This window comes from Antrostomus carolinensis, unplaced genomic scaffold, assembly GCF_000700745.2.
Source record: "Antrostomus carolinensis isolate BGI_N321 unplaced genomic scaffold, ASM70074v2 scaffold26384, whole genome shotgun sequence".
In the NCBI taxonomy this organism is placed as follows: domain Eukaryota; kingdom Metazoa; phylum Chordata; class Aves; order Caprimulgiformes; family Caprimulgidae; genus Antrostomus; species Antrostomus carolinensis.
Window position 1 is genome coordinate 9,244 of NW_010313203.1, and position 519 is coordinate 9,762.

Genomic DNA, 519 nt, shown 5'->3' on the forward strand with positions numbered 1-519 from the left:
CTGGTGGCTCCTGTCACTCTCCGGGATGACGGTCCAAGGGCTGCGGTGGCTCTGGAGGCTGGCATGGGTCGGTACCGCAGGGACCGTTAAACGTGGCACATGTCCAGAACCAGGAGCACCAGCTCTGTACTGGTGGTGCTGGGGGCTGTGGTTCAGTGTGGCCAGGGCAGCCAGGGGCGGGTGGTCACCATCCCATCCAGCATGACTGAGGGATTGGGACCCTCGTCCTCAGGGGTTGGCTCTTGGCTCGAGGGATGGTGTGGTTCTGCCCACCAAGAGCTCTGGGGACATGGGGCTGTTGGTCTGGGCTCTCGCTGCTGGGGTTGGGTTGTAGCCCCCTGCTCTCCCTGTGAGGCCACTGTCCTCTCCCCAGTCCCTGCTGATCTGCTACAAGAGCTGCTGGGACGTCGCCTTCCAGGTCACCGAGGAGGTAACTCCCCCAATGTGCCCCCACGTCACAGAGACTGGGGAGAGCTCTGACCCCTGGGATGGGACTGAGCCCGGTGCCATGGTCTGGTG